This window comes from Nylanderia fulva, unplaced genomic scaffold, assembly GCF_048542155.1.
Source record: "Nylanderia fulva isolate GAGA-0341 unplaced genomic scaffold, ASM4854215v1 Scaffold29, whole genome shotgun sequence".
In the NCBI taxonomy this organism is placed as follows: domain Eukaryota; kingdom Metazoa; phylum Arthropoda; class Insecta; order Hymenoptera; family Formicidae; genus Nylanderia; species Nylanderia fulva.
Window position 1 is genome coordinate 2,511,853 of NW_028190358.1, and position 20,276 is coordinate 2,532,128.

Consider the following 20,276-nt stretch of genomic DNA (forward strand, 5'->3'; position numbering starts at 1 on the left):
ATGCAAACATCGCTGTCAATAATATTCACAAAAATACTCTCTTACATATACTATTTGATTGATTTCAAGTAAATTTTTAATTATATGCTATTTTTCCTCGATTACAAAAATAAACATTAATATATTTTGGGTGCAAAAGCGATGTTCAAGTAGCATTTAAATTCAAAAAACTATCCTCTTTCTCTGTCACACCAGAGAGAAACAAGAGAGTGGCCACCGGAGTTATTCTCGCGTGACATCACAGCTCCGACTCGAGTCGCCAAGTTCACGTGAAAACGGAGCTTAGGTTTTTATTCGCGCGCGAATAAGCTCCCGCGATTCTCGCGTTTTACCGAAACGCACCGAAAATGTGACAGCTAAAACCCGGACGTAGCGAACGAAAAAAGTCACGCGAGTTATTTCGAAGTTCTTTTTACGACATTCCCGACACCAAGATTATAATTTTCTATAAGAAAAATAGTACCAGCGAAGAATCCAGAGTGAGCCGAGCCCGAAGAAAAAGAATTAATCGAAATGTGAGTGAAATTATTTAATCATTTCATCATTTAGTGATAAGCGATATAGAAGCAATAGAAAAATATGTTTTATTTGTAAGATCATAGATATGCACGTCAATAGCAACTTTATCGACAGGTATAAAGTATTTTGTCCAATTAGTTCCAAGCACTCCGAAGTATGGCGCTACAGTGCAAAAATAGAAAAATCCGAAGTGATTTTTGTACAATTATATGATGATAGTTTTGATTTTGATTATCCTGCTAACCTGTCGTTTCATTTAACTGAACATGGTAAAATTAGTCTTAAAGAAATAAAGTTGATTTTATTAATTTTTTGTTTCAAAATTTATTACAAGAGTATCTCTTAGAAAAATTACATATAATTAATCAGCCAGCTCCAGTTGAGTAAGAAATATTTTTTATATATCATTATCATTATCAATATAAAACGGTACAAAAATTTGTTATCAAATAACAATTTGTCTTAAATTATTATCATAATATTTAATTTGCAAATGGGATTCTTTAACATCAAGTAATGTCAAATATATTAAATCGAAATAATCAAAATAAAGCTCTATATCTTTGATATATTTATTTAATATCATCTTCCATTTAATATTCCATTTCACACACACACACACACACAAACACTACAATAAAATTTGAATTCCAAAACAAGTATTACCAAATGATACACATACACATTCAAAAAGTGTATTTACTGTATTTAATTGTAAAAAAAAATGAGAATGTCAACTGGTTAAATAACAAATTCAAATAATGCGCGCGTGCAATTTCAGGTAAAAGCTGCGCGCGGTCGCTCGTGAACTTTCGGATCTCTACGTCGCTTAAGCCACGCCCAGAGCGCTACGAGCGCGCAGACAGAGACAGAGAGGGAAGAGAAGCTGGAATGGTAATTCACTCCGCGGAGGCAGCAATATGAGCGTCTGTGGTACCGTTCGTTGAGAAAACGCCGCGACGGACGTGACAAAATTCCATCGCCGTGAAAATCGCATGCCGATACGTGTCGCGCGACGTCTCGCGTGTCCGCGAGTGTGTTGAACAGTGTGTCGGTGTCTGATCGCCGTTCCTCTCTGCGAGTACACGCATACACGCACACACGTGGATATACGGATTTCTTGGGGTTAGCTCGCCGGATTCACGCGAGGGATTATCGCCAGCCCGTATCTTCGGTCGCCGCAACGCCAAGGAATTGCTTTCGGTGAGTGTGACGCAGAATATTATACTCTTTAGACAGTGACACTCCTCGGGAGATTCATCGAGTTCCTCCAGGACGATCGTTCCTGGCGAGTCACGACGATAACCGGCGTCCTCGCCGAGTTTCCTTGCCTTTGACACACGAGCAAAATATTTTCATGTGTCCCCCTCGACTGCGCCGAGGAGCAATAAAGACGGTTCGAAGGAAAACAGGACGCTCCGATCCGTGAATCGAGCGTGATTCTGGCCGATAAATATAACAACGCGATGATCAATTAAAACTCCTGCATAACTTCCTTATTATTTTGCCAACTAATTGCTGTATATCCTTGTAAACATGCGCACATGTCAATCTTCGTAACAGCAGTTGTCGCGTATTTTATAGAACAGTCGTAGAACAATCGAACGTTCCCACGACACTGTTTCCTATATATGGCAATTAAGTCGTAATTAAATTCCGTTCTTAGCGTCCATTCTCGATCCTATTTACGACATTTTCAAGGACTTAGATTTGCCTTAGGCAGTGCGATTAGAGGTCAGTTACCGGCCTGTTACACCTTTCTATTTGTGTGTGATATGTTACGTTTGCGTTATCAATCTTTTTCAATATCTAAGAATACGCAGCGTGCGCAATTTATTTTCGTCGCGAAACCAGGTCGAAAACGTAATGCGTTATTGCACAAGAGAGAAAGTTTTTTTTCTGCATTTAAAATTTTTTTTTTTTTTTAATCAGATACCCCTCCGGCCTAGAATAGAGTCGACGGGGAAGGTTTTGTCGCGATTACTGACCCTGAAAGGACGCGTCGCGGAATGCGGAAAACATCGCGGTGGAAGGTCAATAGTTTCTCGCGGCCAGCAATCCTCCGATGGAATCGAAGATCGCGTTTATATCTGTTGCGTCCCATTTGTATCTTCGGATCGACAACGGTGCAATAAAGTATACGCGATAAAATGCGAATATATAGTGTATCTAGATCCGCGTGAGATTTATCGAGCGCGTTAATTTATCGCCCCATCCCGCTCGTTAATTACGATAACTCATTAATAACTCAACAATGCTCTGCGTTCTCCACCTTCTTCGCTCGATCTCGTTTATGCTTTAATCGTGAGAAATATCGCCGGGGACGGATTTATACGGCAGGTAATAAAATTTAGGCCTCTTCGTTCGTGCGACGCACACATTGAACGTTAATTGCGACCGCTCGATTCTCAGATTCAGATAAAAATATACGAGATAAATGTGGCGCTAAATGCGAGAGATTCGAGAGAAGTGTGAATTTGAAATTGCCGAGGTAATTCGGAGGATGATTGTTTGCTCGAAAAGTTTTATCAATTTCCCGCGGATATTCCAGTCCGAAAGTTACGCCCCCAGTGTGTCATAATGAAAAAGACTCGTAACTACTAATTAATTCTACTCTACTCGGTTTACGTTTTCGCATCGCGATTCGGTAATGCGGTTTCGTCGTTAAGCGCGCGGAACGGATGTAAAGTCATGGAACTCCCTGAAGGAGCAAAGTCCTCTCGCAACACAGTCGTTTGGACGTCGTACAAATTGGCCGACCTCCAGGTTTCTCCGCGCTCTCGCATTCGTCGCTTTCCCGCCCGCGAATATATCGCATTCCTCTCGTCAGCATCCGCGTGAGTCTAATGCGTTTGCGTCTGTGTTGGGATTTTCGCTTCCGCCACGAGAGCGATATCTAAGCGCCACATGTGCTCACTCCAAATCTTATAGTGTTGACACACGACCGCGTATCGTGTACTACATAAATATGTGCAATATTGTACTCCAAAATTTTCAGAGATAAATGCCTAATGAGGACAATTTGTTTTCAATCCGCGATAATTAACGATATATTTTATATTCTTTCCCGATGACCAAAAAATTTCAATGCTGTGCATAGAAAATACGATCGATATTTTATTTGATATAACTAATCTAGAAACATAACATTGAAAAGTACAAAACGTAATCTCGTGAAAATATTATTTCATATATTATTATTGGGTCGTTAATTAAATTAGAACTTGTTCATTCTTTTTATTATCAAGTGTTCTTTAAACCCGAACATAAAGAATATAATCTGAAACAAGATGTTTATTTTTTGCGAGATATTCTTTGCAATTTAAAACCTTAAAGATGATTGACATCAATGGCTTTATTAGTCAACACAATGCGCAAAGACAAGAAATAGGCTTGTAAACGCATTACGATGCTATAAATTATTGTAGCACTGAAATCATGACACAATAAAAAATGCTCATATCAGTCGAGAGCAGCTACGATAAACTCATTCGTTACGATTTTATCAAATATATACTGATAATAGAATTGCAGATCGCATATAACCACGTGATCGTGATAACGTGTTCTAGCTTGTATAAATGATTTAGCTACCTCTCTTGTAGGTTTTGTAACAATATTATCCCGCTAAAAAAACGCCACGGTCGAGTCGCGTTGCGTAACAGACACGTTTAATCTTCCTCTAACGACAAAAAAATTTCAATGAGAAATTGATATACCGAACGTAATTACGAAAACTTGTACATCTCGTAAATGCAGGATTAAAAAGGTCGCGGTGACGTACAATATGACGCTATTTCATTGGTTGAACGAGTCAAGGTCTGTAATCACTGACGCTTTTCATAATTGCATGGTGCTTTGTAAGGTATATCGTCAGCAAACTTAGTGAGGAAGGTTAAGGCCAAGGATAAGCGAGTAGACTAGTCGATCGTAAGGATTCTGCTAAAACTTTATCATTGCTTAAGGAAAAGAAAAATCTTTACAATTCAAAATTAATATGATAATACAATCTCTGCTATCACCGACTATCACATAGTATAATATTTTATAAATATATTATGCCAACGTGAACCTATATTATTGCAACATCAAACACGACCTAAACATATATAGGTATACACTATATTTTAAAGAAAAAACTTAAAATTAATTATTCCTAAAGCTTTTGCGGGAGATAATTCTGGAAAATATTATAATATTGATATATTTATCATCATTTTTTTAATGTATTCTGTATTCTTATTCTTCAGTATTATTAATTTTAATTCAATTTAGATACACAGAGAGAATTTTCTCTTAAAATTTACCCTGAAATTCATAGTAATCATATAGGACAATATGGTATTGGAAGATTTTTATAAGAGTATCTCTGATTAATATTTATCACAATAAAAAATATTAATATCTACCACTATAAGATATAAAATATGTTTGATTAATTTTACTAAATTATATTTCAATATTTTTTAAATATATTAAAAACTATAAATTTTTAAGTATTTTAAATGAAATAGATGACAAAAAGTAATATATAAAATATTTATATAAATTTTACTACAATACAGTACATTTTTAATCCAGCTAATCAATCATGATAATTTTAACATGCAGCGTGATAATTTTCGATTTATTACCAAACATGATAAAATTTGTAATGAATTTTGCGGTAAAATAACGAAAAATTCTCTCCGTGTATAGATGTTTAAAAATTTATTACTTGTCCTATCAATATTTCTTCATCGCGTTTAACATTCTACCCTTTGAACATTCGTCCGTATCTCGTTGGAATTCATGTTAAAGATAACTTTCGCCATTACGAGTACACGCTGTGTAGGCAGTTGCATCGACTGCTATAAAGTTTTTTTAGCGATGCGTGCATTCCTACGCGACAGACGCTTCCTATAAATATACCGTAACGGAAATGAGAAATAACGCGTGCGCGTTTCACCAGGATCTCATCTTCGAGGGGCATCGAAAGAAAGAAAAATCACGCGGCCGGTTGCGAATAAATCCGCTGACGCGAAGTCGCGCGTTACTTCTCGGGCCAGCCATGCATCTCTCGCATTATTTTCCTACTCTCTCTCTCTCTCTCTCTCTCTCTCTTCCTCTCGTTGCACCTGCCTACGTCGCGTAACGCGCGCATTAAATCTCTGAAAGGACGTTGCGTGGGCAATGTGGAGCGCGACAATGAATAGAGTGTGACTGGCTGTGTTGGGCATAAACAACATCGCGACCTACCTGTGTGAACTGCGTAATCCATCTTTTTACACGTAATTCACGTATTTAGCTAATCTTCTGAATATGTGCGAATCTCTTTCTTTCCGGTTTTCTTTCCATCTGTCTTCTTTCCGAGTTAAGACCTCGATTCAATTATATGTGTGATGATAAAGTGTCACATTAATCTTCTGTGTTACAAATTACAAGCGATTAAACATGAACTGTATCATGCGAATTAAATGAAACTAATGAAAGTGATAAAAGTAGATAAACGAAATTTTATTTAGTATCATATTTATGTTATTTGAACGGACAATTGCATGTGTAATTTTGGACAGACTTAATTGCCTCAAAATATTTATAAAATATTAAAAATTTAGTAAAAGAAAATATTTGAAGTTTGAAAAAATGATTAAGCTTTTTGCTATTGAATATTTCTGATATCACTTGTTAGTTTGTTTGAAAATTTTATTGGCGCAAAAAATTTTAAGGCAGAAAACTGCATCCGCTGTTTGCTACTTTTCGATCTTGCACTTCGATCACCATTTTCTCGATGATCGATCATGTGCTTGAAATTCATTCAATTTTGTAACACAAAAGTCACGACGCGACGCGCAAAGTGAAATCACACGGAAAAATTTGCTCGTAAATTTCCCTCGCGCGTTGAACAATCATCGTCGAATAACGTCGTTTATCCACGTGTTTGCCACCATTTCCGTATCGCTTGTCATAATTCATCGGGTTGTAATTTATAACGGACGATCTCTAGCGTATCCAACGACCCGGCGTCATAATATACATCCTGCATTCTCACGCATTTAACGTTTAATGAAGGCAGTTGACTTCAATCGCATTTCAGTAGCAGATTACTCGGAATCTCCTTTCACGAGGAATAAAAAAAAGAAAATAACATTAATATATCTATATACGCTGTATCTCAATCGTTTGAGAGCAATGACAGGAAGCAATCGCACGACAGCTTGCGTACACGAGCAAATAATTATTTCCTGATGATGCAGAAGATTAAGAAATCATTCCGATGGAGATCGAGACTACTTATATCCTTCGGGCACGTCGTATGTATGTATATCGCCGCGAAAAAAGCGGAATATCACTTGTTTTTTAAATCGCTCGCGTAATAAGACGGCGCACATGTGGACGCGAAATGTCAAGAACGCGGAACAGTTCGCCAGTTAACACCTCCCATAATAAAACTATTAAAGAGCGAGCACTTCTACGACTCGAGAAGTCGCGTTGATTAAATAACCGTGTTACGGCGGCACTATAACGTCGTAAAACTTCCTTCCTACCCCGTACACAATTACGGGCAACCCATTTTTTCTTTCATCAAAGAGAGACGGAAGAACCACTAGGGTATTACGCAATGAAACCGATGAGGATTTATTGTCGACACGTCGCGTCTTTCCCTAAGCGTGAATTATCCGTGTGCTATGCCGCTTTACAATCAGATAAGCCGCGTATAATGATGCCAGAGATAGCGGTGGTGGTAACGAGCCCGATAACCCAGATAATTTGTGTAATCACATTGAGAGTGCATCGAGCGGCTGGGCTCTTGAAATTGTTTAATTATATATTAAAAGAACAACAATATACAGTTTGAAGGTGCATCGGAAATCGAAATTATTTCAAGAGACTTTAAATCGCTCTTATTTTATATCATATAGAGATCACGCATAGAGAATTTTCTCTTAGAATTTACCCTGAAAATCATGGTAATCGTGGGACAATATGGTATTGGAAGAATTTTATAAGAGTTTCTCTGATTAATATTTAGCACAATAAGATATAAAATATGTTTGATTAATTTTACTATGTACATATTCATATTTTTTATTGTGGTAAATATTAATCAGAGAAATTTATAAAATTCGTCCCACGATTACCATATGATTTTCAAGGTAAATTCTAAGAGAAAATTCTCTCCATGTATAATTTCGTACGTGATATAATATATATATATAAATATATTAAATTTCACACGCGAGACAATAAAAATTGACTTGTATATAACAGCTCAAAGGAAGGTTCTTAAATGATCCCAGACGCAATTTTTTGAAGAAGTAAATTGTTTTTGGATGCAAATATATATAAATTGGGAAGTTTCACGTGTATGTGTGTGCTTGCCCGCACAGTTTATAGGTGGTACACACGATGTGTGGTAGTCTGTAACGAGGTTATATGCAGCCTCCAGAGTGAATGGCCGTCGCCGGTTAACTGCCGCCTCCAACGGTGCCGCAATTTTCCGATGCCTTGGCTGGCACCCCGTTCCTTAGTCTGTTCCTCTATGCTCTCTTCGCTCGTCCCATCCACCATCGTACGGTGCCGTTATCATTCTCTTCGGTCATTGATGTGCGAAACGGCGGGACCCGGAGGCACCTACGCGCGAATCCATCAGCCTACTATCTGTGTATGTGTGCTCGGTCACGTCCCCGATAAATAACTTACAGGGCACTTGTGATCGCGGCGCTTCGATAAATTGGAATGCGGTAATATCGCTAATGTGCTTTGACTTACATATAATAACGTGTAGGCGATGCTTTGTAAACGTGTAGGCGAAATATATGTATACACGTGTGCAAAACAATACAAAGAGCCCCAAACTTTTCGAATAAAGAATATATATTTTTTAGTATTACTAAAACATAATAAAAAAATTATTATTTTATTCATGCAAGAAATAAAGATTCAATTAATTTTGAGTAATTGTTATGCAATAATCTCTAACGCGGAATATGTCGTAAAGATATGTATAAAACGTGATAGCCAGAGAATTACGATGACACAACATTCGAGGGGGATTCTGTGCATACCTTGAAGTCTGCAACCATGGTCGAAAGTGGGTTATCCGAATGGAATGGAACGACAAGCAATATATAGTAAGGTATTCGATTTTCTCTATCGCGCGGTCGCTTCTGCTAATTCATTATACTCTTTAAAACGTACGCCAATATCTTAATACATGATATGAATCTGTGAAATCATTATTACATACGTAAATCATATTACAAAAATCGAAAGCCTAACTTTAATAATATATACCGTTATTAATTAATTACTTAAATTGTTAAACGTTGTTGCATTTATCTCCACTTGCAAGATATTTCCTAATGTTCTTTTCTCTCTCTCTCTCTCTCTCTCTCTCTCTCTCTCTCTCTCTCTCTCTCTCTCTCCCCCCCTTTCTATACATATATATTTTCCTAATGCATAATGCGTTATGGAGACTGTAGTTATTTTTGTTTATCTAATAGCACATTCTTGAAATGCTCCACTATAATTTATGAGTAGAAAGTTTCTGAAGCAATATTGGAAGTAAATCATATATTATGAACTGACGTATATCATATTAATGTGACATTTTAACGCGGAAGTTTAAATTTAATTTTATTATAGCATGCTTTTTCGAGAATATCAAATAATTTTCAAATTATATATATATATATATACTGTAAATTAATGTGTTTGAAGTTGGCGTCTTATTTTATGAAAATTCAGAAATAATTAAAAGTTCTGACTTTATTTACAATAGTTCTAGAGTTCCTGAGAATTTATTAAACCATAGTTCTAGCCAATAAAGTAACGAAAATGTCAAAAATTTTTTAAAATGACTAGCATCCGATTTTAAGATATTTCAAATTTACTTACGAATTTTTTTTAGAATTGTTTGTAGTTGTTTATAGTGATTTTCGTTTCTTTTGTAGTTGCATGGTTTAGAAATTACAATTGTTTTAAAAAATTGTCAATAGTGAAATTTGTCAATCTTCAAGATTTTTCAAATCTGTTTTTTCCAGATGATTTATAGAATCGTTTGTAGCTGTTTGTAACAATTGCAACCGAAATTTATATTGATGGAAAAACAGATTTGAAAAATCTTTAAAGTTGACAAAAATCACTTTCGACAATTTATTTAAGCAATTGCAATTAATAAACCGTACAATTACAAACGAAACGAAAATTACTACAAACAATTACAAATCATTCTACAAAAGACAACGCAAACAGATTTGAGATATCTTAAAGTCGAGTGCTGTTCATATTTTTAATTTAAAAAATTTTTTAATTGACTGCAAACGATATACTATCATTTTCCGTATTAAAAAATTAATTTTTTGAAAGTTAGGTGCCAGATTCACACGCTGAATCCGCGACATTTCTAAGTTTGAATAATTCTTTAAGCGGAGATAGATCGATATCGATCTTAAAGCGAAATATTCTTAAAATGACTAGCACGCCACTTTAAAATATTTCAAATTCGATTGCGCAGTCTTTTTTAGAATGGTTTGTAGTGATTTTTGTTTTGTTTGTAAATGCACGATTTAGTAATTATAATTGTTTAAAAAATGGTTAATAGTAAAATTTGTCAATCTTAAAGATTTTTCAAATCTGCTTTTTTTAAGTGATTTAGACTCGTTTATAATTGCTAGTAGCAATCGCAATCGAAGTTTATATTGATGGAAAAAGCAAATTTAAAAAATCTTTAAAATTGACAAATATCACTTTTGACAATTATTTTAAACAATTGTAATTTTTAAACCGCGCAACTACAAACAAAACGAAAATCACTACAAACAATTACAAATGATTTAAAAAAAAACTGCGCAATCAATTTTAATCTATATCTTAAAGATATCTTAAAGTCGGTTGTTAATCACTTTTATTTAAAAAATTTTGATAATTTAAAAAATTATGGAATATTTTAAGTTTAAAAAAAATGATATATAAAATGATCGCTATTAAAAAATTACAACACGTAAGAAAGATTTCTATTAGATTGCTTAAGAAATTAAGTTCCACAATTGCCCACTTTAAGCGACATACGATACATTGATTATTTTCTTATCACGTATAAGAGAATAATCATTGCTCCCAATTATGAAACCAACATTCAATACGGAATAACATCTTTGAGGGGCAACAATTATCATAAACACGCGTTAACGATAACACTCGCGATTTAATCTGGTTGCGATAAATGGTCATTGATCCTTATCGCTCGTAACGATGTCGAAGAAGTTAGTTATTCCAAATATGGTTCAGAGAAAATCATCGGGAAGAAGTGCACATGACGCGAGATTCTCGGCATACAAAAAAATAAGACGGTGGCACGTGTTAACGCGAAACCACCGCCGTAACGAACATAAGAAGTTACATCGTGCAGGCCGAGTGAAAGGATTCCTTGGCTCACACTTTTACGTCGCAACCTTCGGACGTGACGCACAAATGCTATTCGTCATTTCCGCTTTTGCGTGCCGCCGCCGCGCCGTGCATCGCGCATCCTGGCTTCTCTTCCAAGACTATGATACGAAAGTATGGGGCGAAAGCCCCAGACCTTTGTATCTCCAGATAGGATCAATGAAATTACGATAATGTTCAAGTGCATTTCTCTGCGATTATTATTCGCAAATAAGAAAATATTTATAATATCTATCTCTAAGATTTTCTAAGATTTTCTTTTTAAAGTGCATTTATTTGAGCCATTCAATTTTTATTTATTTAATCAGAGAATTGGCTAACTTAAACATTTTTGATAATTTGGGATGATTACTTTACGTGAAAATAGAGAAAAATGATATAATTAATATGATTATTTATATGAACATTAAACTTGAAAAAAAAAAGGAAATAAGAAATTTGTTTTTAAGACATCTTTATTTCCTTAAAAGTGTATCATAAACGTCACGATCTTTGCGAGATGCCGTCAATTATAATTTTATTCCTCAAGATTTACTCTCTTATAATCGCAGAGAAAGTCCTTCCTCTGACAATGCTAGTTCTCCTTTGCTTTGCAAATTAGAAACTTATTTGATGCTCAACTACTCCAATTAAATTGCGATACTTCTCATAATCATGGCTTGAATAAACAGTTAAGAAAACATTTTAGACAATTAATTCTGTTACGGATTAATAATGTGTGCGAATTCGTCTTGTAATTGCTGTAGATTCCCGAGTTTTATCATTACGGCTTATTTTATCGAGAGATAGTAATGCATAATATGCATGATACCAATTATGTAATTTTCATCAAACCTTGAGGCGGAAATCCTGAAGGGAATGCATCGTCAAGTATATAATATGTAACTGTATGCAGAAGTAGATGGAAGATCCATCGAGTGCAACGAAGCGCAACTAGTCTGAAATGAATGGGAGCATGTCTCGCGGTTAAAAGGAGAGAAGGTACCGTAAGAGAAAGAAGATGCTCGATCGAAGTGAGCATTGGTTTCATAAAAACCCTCCCAATTTGTGGTCTTTTATTCGAGTGTCTGCCTACAGTTACATAAATCTCTTTAAACGATCTCTTTAAATAATATTTCATCAAGTTTTGTGGTATAGAAAAGTTACATATACTTTGAATAAATTGATAAAAGTCGGAACAAAAGATAAACAAATAAAAGTATAACAAAAGTAAATGCTGTAACAGAAACATAACACATTCATTATTAGCAATTTTATACACGAAATACTTCTGAATTTTCGAATAATGATCTTACATCGAATATTACTTAAGTAGATAAAGAATTTTTTTTAATTGAAACAGAAATCAAATAAGAATCTGTTTTTATTTTATATCTGTTAGCATTTCTATTATTAGTGAAACAAAAAGTCGTTTTTCTTAATTGCTTGACATTTTAAATCTCATCGTTCCAGTCGTACAAAGAATAGTTTCTTTTGCGCAATGAAGAGACAATTTTTTTTCAATCTTGGAAAAAATAAAATCATTATCGCACGATATGGTAGATAATAGATTATATGCGACGATAAAATTATACTTATTCAATCTTTATCGTAAAATAACACAACTAGGAAAATTTTACGATGATAAAGTTTTCATAATTTTTAACGAGTTCTCTCACAATCACCTTCGACCTTTGAACGCCTTCGGCACCTTTCCTATATAATTCACTTAGACGCTCCCATTGAACTTGTCCCAAATTCCTCGCAGCTTGCTAGTCACGTTTTCCCTCTTCGCAAAACTTAATTAATTGCCGTTTCATTTCTGTGCGTGACCTTCCTCGAACGTACGTTCGTTCATCTTTGAATTTGTCGACGAGTCAATGATTTGCAAAGCACGAAATCGAATGATATGGGTGTAATTTTTACGCGAAACTCACTGAAAACATCGAAAATGAAGTTTTCTAGAAAAAAAATAAAATTCTTAATACAATATGATTTGTTTTGTAACTTAAAAGAATGTATATAATTTAATGAAAGATTGATTTTTTCGCGTATAAATGTCAAATTGTTTTACTGAGAAAATTGAATTGCAAAATGTTTTTGCGTGCTGTTATTTCTTTGTAGAGACCGCCCTTTCACGGGTAATTGCAATTTTTTGCAAAATGTTTAGGAATGTATTTAATCTCATTTTCTTCCCGTGACGATAATTGACGCGTGATCGGGAACGCGTGCTCGATAATTCGAACACTATATAAGATTAAGTTGTTCACGCATCTTATAGATATATACATGCGTACAGGATAAACATCTTTTCTTCGACGACCTACATTTGTCAATTACTTTTTACCACATCCAATTCTTCTTATTGAGCGACGCAACTTATGTTTTTAACCAAGACCTTGTTATTCTTCAACGACATTTATTACGAAAGATGTACCGCAGAACAACTCTGTTGTACTTCTAACAATTTTTATAGAATTTTTGTGACTGAAAAAAAAATGATCTTGGATTTAATCTTTTCGTGCGCAGTTACGTGCGATTGACCTTTGCGTCATTCGTACAGTTTCGCCCGGCATTTGCCGAGGAATAATGTTATCGTGATTTAAACGACCTAGATTGTAACCATTATACGTTCATTATTATCAGTACGAGGTATATCCTCTGACGGCACTATAGCGGTTCCAACGATCGATATCACATCCTAAAAGTACTTGTATTTCGTGAACACGATTTTCACCATTCAGAGTTGAGAAACACTGAGGAAATGAAACGTCTCATTTGGCAACGAAGTATCGCAACATACCTTTTACCGTGTAAAAGAAAATCTATCAGATCAACACGATTATAGCAAAGACGCCACCGGAAACATAATTGTGAGATTTTTATCAGGTTACGATAGCGACATTATTTTCCAATATTTTTACGTCTCATTATACTTTTAAATTAATTTTATATTAATTTAATGTATATTTAATGTTAATTCAAAGACTTAATAGATTTATTTAATAACTTTATTTAATTGTTATATTTTTGTCACTAAGCAATCTAGTTTGCAAAAGCTGTATACAATTAGTCAAAAAATTAAATCGATATTATTTTTAAATTCAGTATCTGGGCAGTTCCAGAATGAAACAGTTGAAAATTTTATCGCGTATGAGAATATCACAAAATATAAAGTTTTCACCTGATAATAGCGAGATCTTTAAAATCCAGACACGGCACGGTGTCTAGGAATGCGTTCTCTTATCGGGATGTAAGCGAGCACTCCTACCTGGAAAAGATATTTCAAGGGACAACCTTGAGAAAGAAATCGATATCAAGCATCGCGCTTTAGCCTTTTGTAGGACACAAGGTGAATACGTAACAATCAACCACTCCCAGAGAGGCCCACTCTCTTTAATTCCTCCTATTCTGGTTTTTGTTTGAGAATATACTTCTTTCTCTATAAAACCCTATAAGTCCCTCTTGATATAGATATACAATCTTTCGCGTATACTTTCTGTTTAATATAAATTCTTTGATTAACTGTTTCTATATAGGAATAAAAAATTTCTCCAAATAATTATATAAGTGATATAAAATTAAGTTTTTTTCTCTGAAAATTAAATTAAAGATAAGAATATGTAAAAAATGCTATCTTCTCTATTTGAGTTTGAATAAAATTTACTTGGACTTTTATTTGATTTTAAATAACATGTGTACTTCAGTTTTTTTTAACATTTAATAAAATTCCTAAATCGCAATTTTGTCAAAGCAAATTTGATTTAAAATTAAATAGAAGATCAAATTGTTTATATATTCTGTATATTTTTATATTTTTTATTTTTTATTTAATTTTCAGATGTTTATATATATAGTATAAACTGAGCTATAAATTGCAAAGAATCTATAATCAACAAAAAATACACAGTATTCTATAACTAAAATTAATACTCTATATAAAAAATTCTCTATAAAATATTCTATATAAAAACTGGAAACACATGTTCTCATATGTGTGCACATGTAAAAAAACAAACAAAAAATCCAGTTTCGCCAGCATATTATATATGACTTTCATGATTGAGATTAGATAAGTGATAAATTTATATTTATACACCGTATCGTTGGTATGTTGTAACAAACACTTTATTACATGTTTTTGTGTTACATGTAAGAACTGCATAAGAGATGACATTTATTAAAATCATTACTAGCTATAATGTAATCTTAAAGTCTTAAAGTAATTGTTTATATACAATGTATCAACATTCGCAAAACTTTCTTTCTATTTTGGATTTTTTGACAGTTTATTTCAAATTCGATTTTCCCTTAACAAAGTTTTAGAAAAAGGAGCAGAATGCAATTTTCTTAGCAACTTGCTTGTTGAGAAAATATTTGCGCGATTTCAATAGGGATTTTTTATACATGAAAGCACTAAATATATCAAGTGACATTATTTTATTCTTAATAACAGTTTTATATAATAAAATGCAATCTATAAAAAAGACAGATGTTTTTGAACGCTGTGTTCCCAATCTTCTGTCTTTTCGATAATATATCGGAAAATAGCAATCAAATGGTTCAGCAAATAAAACGTCAAGTAAAGAAACTTGCTTCCTATAAATATTACGCGCGCATAGGTCAATCGATTTTCTGATCACGTCTATGACGTTTGAGTTTACAATGAGATGATCTATTTTTGCGAAAGCTTATACTTTTTCTCGGGCAATGCCCTAACCCTTAACTTATAGATATCTTTATTTAATATCTTTATGTAATTCTTATTTTTGTCAAAAAAAAAATCCAAATGTTTCATAAATATTTCTTACATGACAGAAATTTTAATGATTTTTGGGTAATTTAATTTTATAATCTGCACAATCGTTAATTGTATAAATTAAGTATTTTAAACACATGTTTTTAATACATATTGTTTTCTCAAATCTAAAATTTCATGTATACTTTTTTATCATAAATCTAAGAGAAAAAATTCAATAAAACAAGTTTTTTTGCTTATCTCATCGAATTTTCTAATATCTATTATAATATCAATAGCACAGAGACGGAGACAAGTTTGACATAAAAAAATATGATGTCTATAGTCTATGGTAAGAATATCAATACTTTTTAATATTAAAGTATCGTTTTAGACATCTTTCTATTTTGAAGCATCGGAAAATCGAGATGATTCCCCCATGTATACGCCTCCGATAATCGATCGTTTCACCGTCGAAGTCAGAATGCGCGGCGTGGTACACGCGTCTGTGAGTCATTGAATGACTGCCAACGCTGACAGAAAAGATATTGACGAACGTCGCATGCATAATGACGAGCGAGCGATCGGGCGATGTTATATGCACGCATCGTACATGCGTTCTCTCTCGCGCTGTTTTTGCCGTAGACTCTCTCGAAAGTGAACTCGTCCCGCGACCCGCTTTAAATCGCGAAACTTTCGTCCGCGAATGATTTCTCTATGCGCTCGTAGAAAAAGGTTCGTCCAATTCGCTGTTTTTCTCTTTCTTTTTTCTTCTTCCTCTTTCTCTTTTTCTCTGTCTTCTGCATGCGACTCGCTCTCACAATTGTCTTGCGTTGAATCAGTACAAAAATCATGTTTTCGAGATAGCTAACGTTCTTCCTGGTCTTCCTGGCATTGTTGATCTTTTGTTAACTTATACAAAGCGAATATATCTATTTTCTCTCTTTTCCGCATTTATTTCAGACTTAAAAGCTCTTTTGAGATGATCAAGTAAATAAGTTTTATATGTATTGTGTAAATATATACGAGATATGTCATATCAAAAACAATTACATAAATAAATCAAATATATATTAAAACAATATCATATATAATCATGAGTCTAAAAAATATTAACATTTTTGCCTCGAAGTTTGAATGAAAAGTTTTATTGATATTTTTACATTGCGCAATCAAGCGTAGATCATGTAATCAGCCGTAATCACTCTGCTAGGAATAATTAACGCGTGCATCGCGTTAGTCACGAATGTGCGTTAAACCATCGATTTAGGTTAATACGACTGGAAATTGGCAATTAAGTACATTACGGGCTTTCTCTAACGAATCAATTTTTTTATAAACGCGCTTATTGCTAATAGAAATCGATTTCCAGCCAAATCACCTTTCAAGCCGAGTTTTTCGATACAAGTAACCAAGCGTATAAGAACAACTGGTGGGTATAAGGTCGAATGAATTGGAGTAAAGTAAAAAGTCTCGTATCAAAGCAAGTGTAGCGATTATGGATAAGTGATTTCTCAGAAATCAAAAAATTAATAAACGAGATAAACGAAAGTAAATTGAATTGTTTATTTTTAAAAGTACACAATAAATATATGTTATTATAAATATAAATTTTTTAATAAATATTCTTTTATTATATGTATATGTGTCTAATAATATAACAAAAAATATATGATAAAAAATCTTTCTTCTTGACTTCTAAAGACTTTAATCGTATAATTCGATTAGGCCAAACTAACGTTCATTTCGTCGAGTTTTCTCGTAGCAAATTTTATAGCAAATTCGAGCGATAATCGGCTCGATTACAGGTTAAATTTCCATCGGTATCGCATATTACATTTTAAAGTTTAAGTGCACTCACTTGCTTTCGTCGAGAAATCTGCACGTATCCCGGTAACGTCCCCGCAGAGGAGAAATGGCTTCTACACTTTCTTTTTCTGCTAGGTCATCTCTCTCTCTTCCTTACCGTTAATCTTGTCCAACGCAACCCCGTATGCTGACAGGTTTTTAATGGTAAACATGTTATCCGACGTAAAAAGCTAATTACGAGATATTGCCCGCATTTTATAAAAACTGATTATATGGAAGACTTTAAAAGGAAAAAAGTATAACTATGAAATTCACGTCTTATTATTATTACGCAAAATTGAATATTATTAAAAAATGAAATTTTAGATTAATAACACATGAAACAAATATGTAAATTTAAATTGATATGGTGAAACTCGATATTGGATAAAATATTTTTTTTTTGTAAGAATACGATAAATTAATTTTTAATTTTCGAAACTGCACTACACAAGAGCACAAGGGCTACAAAAGCACGACATTAACGATTTCCGATAAACGCACTCGGCATTAAATTAATACACTGACATTGAAAATAGTAAATCTTTTATTGTATTAAGCAATGCAGATATAATTTCTGGAAAAAATATAGATGTCGGATTTCCGTTGTGCTTAAAAGTATCTTAATCGTAAAGTTATTCACAGCGACGTGATATTTCATTTTTGCCTTAACAATAGTCTCATGGCGGAAAAGAAAGAGCGATTTTGGTAAGATTTATTTGTTTGCTCGACATGTCCTAAAAGACTCTCCGGTTAACTTTCGCAATTTATCACGTGAAAATAGAGTGTTGTTGTAAGAATATGGGAATTCGCCGTTCGAAACAAGACCACGAAATCCTTTCCTGAACTCTTAATGAATTCGGAGCATTTTGTTCATGTGGATTTTTTCTTATTATATTTTGCAAGATAAAAATTGATATGTAGGAACAAATTTGGTTTACATTTTATTTCAATTTTGGAAAAGAAATATAATTATATAAAAAATATATATCATATGTATATATATAATTTACTATCATAATAATTCTTAAATTATGCAACAAAATTTTTTCAAAATTTCAAAATGTTTTTTTTTATTTTTGTTTGATTTTATTTCTACGTATAATTTACCTGTCTAGAAAAAAATATAATTTAAAAATATAAAATGCATATAATTTCCCTAAAAAAAAGACAACATCTTTTTTTATTTCTGTATACATATTTAATTAATCTGTCTAGAAAAAAAATATAATACATATTTAAAAATTAAAATGCATATAATTTCCCTCAGAAGAAGACAACATCTTTTTTTATTTCTATCTTTATTGTAAAAACATAAACTAGAGATAAATAGTACTTGCTAAATTAACGTGTATTTAAATGGGGTCAAGAAGTTTGATCTATATGGATTTAATGTACGATAGATATGCGTATATGTGTTCCTGACGTCAGCATATTCTTGTCTATATCGGCTGGGCGTAGATCAATCGCACTTGTTGCGACAGGTGCGTTGACAATGCTTCGTGTAGCGTGTTCTCCTTACATTTCCATTATTCAAGTGCTTTCGTGCTCCAAATGCCAGGCCTTGGAAGTGAAACGATGCTAAGAGAAAACAAATCGTGCGGATCATTAAAGTTAATGAGTCAATGCGAGGAACAACTTACAATTTCATATAGTCAAAATTGCACGCTTTTACGCTTTGCTATGACTAGCATAAACTTGTATAAATTTCTGCAGGCACATTTTATTCTATTTATATCGAGATTGTAATTTTCGCCACGTGTCAATCCGTTAGTTAGATACAGCGCTAAAATAGTGCTGTCTTACTTAAAGCGCTTTCTTTACATTCGTTAGAATACATATTTCATAAAGAAAATGCAAATGTTATGTACATTTGCGTACCATGTTATTCATCTATCATATTATTCATTTTAAATAGTGAACTTATTAAAAAGTTGATCACAAGAGAAAATGTGGAGTTAGAAAAAAAGTTTTCGATTTTCGTTATACATTCTACAAAAAATGTTTTATAACTCTGGCGAATATTCTTAATTACAATTTTTTTATTATATGTATATTGGTTTAAGAACTTTATTTATTTTTTTTTTTTAATAAAAACCAAAATTTAATTGTGTAATAAAGTTTAATAATAAATTTAAATTTTATAGATAAACTTAGGAAAATCCGCGAATAATATCCTGATTCGAAATACCATTATAGTTTATAGATGATCAATGCATGCAGCATAATTATCAACTGCTAGCAGAGATATCAGGCAAAGTTGACCCCAATTTTGGAATTCCAATCTCAAATCGATAATCCACTTCTCTCTTCCGAACATACCACAATGGGGTCAAAATACTTCGCAAACAACTTCAATCAAGCATATATACTCTCTTCTAATTGTGTGTGTACTTTAATTAACTTACAAATTCTATACATATACTATTCTTTTATTTTTTTTATTTTAAATAAATTTTAGTGTTTTATTACCTCTACAACTTTTAAGATTTTGAATTTATATACATCTAAATAAATTGATCGAAATTTATGCATATCAAGATTATACTGTTCAGATATACGTATCAATAAATTAAAAAAGTTAAGAATTATGTTGTCCATCTTATTATAATCTCTTAATGTAACAATAAAATATTAAACCGATATAAATATATTTAAAATTAAAATAAAGATATATATTTATAGATGATAAGAAGATTATTATGCAACAATAAATAAATATTTAAAATTAAAATAAAGATATATATTTATAAATGCTAAGAAG

At 33.0% G+C, this 20,276-nt stretch overlaps 1 protein-coding gene across 4 annotated transcripts in view; it reads left to right on the forward strand.

The window, feature by feature from the left end:
• Positions 1-1,380: 1,380 nt before the first annotated feature.
• Synd (protein kinase C and casein kinase substrate in neurons protein Synd) overlaps positions 1,381-20,276 on the forward strand; it is a 53,468-nt gene continuing 34,572 nt past the window's right edge. For 2 of the 4 annotated variants that reach the window (XM_029322153.2, XM_029322156.2), the window contains exon 1: positions 1,381-1,722. The gene's annotated coding sequence lies outside the window, so the exon portion shown is untranslated. The remainder of the gene's footprint in view (positions 1,723-20,276) is intronic. The other 2 variants (XM_029322155.2, XM_029322157.2) reach the window with 2 other exon arrangements.